Genomic DNA, 1,532 nt, shown 5'->3' on the forward strand with positions numbered 1-1,532 from the left:
GTATGTGTTGTTTGTTCTGTTTTTTTTTGTTTTGTTTTATGTACAGTGTCCTTGGGTGACTTGAAAGGCGCTTTTAAATAAAATGTATTATTATTATTATTATTAAAATGATGGTTGACTGATTTAGCGTTACATGACCTGATATACCTGCTGTATCAAATTTGATACGTCATTTTCAACACGGTTTTACTAAAACATAGATTATGAAATTTTAAGTATTTTCACATTGCATCAACCTCGTAACTATTCCTATTGATGTTTCAGTAAGAAAGTTAATGTTTTTCTGTTAATCTTTTCAAACTTGACAAAGTTCTTCTTCAAAAACCACCTGTGTCCAAATCCTGAGCCATAGCAATCTTGTAGTGTCACTAGAAGGCCCGCTAATGAGTGAATAACTATCCCTGTTGAATTATCTGTGCACTGTACAGTATGTATCTGATTGTATACATCTGGTTTTTCAGGGAAAAAATATCACTGCTCATGTGGAGAGCTGTAAAACACGTGTATCAAATATGATACGTTTGGCGTTATAGGGTTAAAGTTTATTGTATTCGTCCTCTTTGGACTCTTTTGACTAGTGCTCTGCATTGTGAAAACCATCCGTGCTATTTGTTTTGGGAGCGGCCTGAATGAGAAAAAGAAAAATAATAAGCAATATTATATTATATATATATATATTAACTGTAGTAAATCTACCCATCTCTTATGACACACGAAACTGATATGGGAACCTAACACTTGATTCAGGCATACACTGAAGATAAACATGAACTTAATTTTCTCGGCTTTTGGTCTACAACCACCTAGCAAATTCAAAGTTTACTTTTAGCCTCTATTTAATTAGTACAATGTTTTATTAGATGAGAAATTGCACAAAAGAATACAAAAAAAGCAACAAAACCATAATGTTGGGCTTTGAAATATGTTTAACAAACTTAGGCAGGACCTGCTGAGGCATACTGTGAGTCAATGTGTATCATGCTTTAAGTTTTTCCCACTGGAGAGACGACAGACATTACTATTGAGTGAACTCAACACAAGGTAAACAGCAGAGATTGAAAGGTCTGTGTATACAGGAAGGAAGGGAAAAGGGGAAAGTGAACTCCTTGTCATTGTGACATTGTAACACACATCACTGCACACAACAAAAGTGAACTGTGGGCAGCTTTTTTTGAGTGCCCGGGGAGCAGTGTGAGGGGACGGTGCCATGATTTGTCGTTCATGCAAAAAAAATAGCATTTGTGATAAAAATAAATTTAAAAAATAGTTTAGTTAATTATTATAAAAATTAGCCCCTTATTTTTCTGACAATAGGGATATCCAGTGTTAGTCTTTGCAACCCACACAAGCTGCCATTGGTGGGGCCATAAAGTATGTGGTTCTCCTGGAACTCGAACCCTTCTGCATTTAAGGGAAATATGTGTAGGCAGGTGTGATAACTGCTACACTATGGTACCACGTTATAATTATTTTTTTTAAGTTTTGAAAAACGTAACCATATTCATTAAAATGTAATTATATATATATATATA

Source organism: Cynoglossus semilaevis, chromosome W, assembly GCF_000523025.1.
Source record: "Cynoglossus semilaevis isolate Cse_v1.0 chromosome W, Cse_v1.0, whole genome shotgun sequence".
Lineage (NCBI taxonomy): Eukaryota > Metazoa > Chordata > Actinopteri > Pleuronectiformes > Cynoglossidae > Cynoglossus > Cynoglossus semilaevis.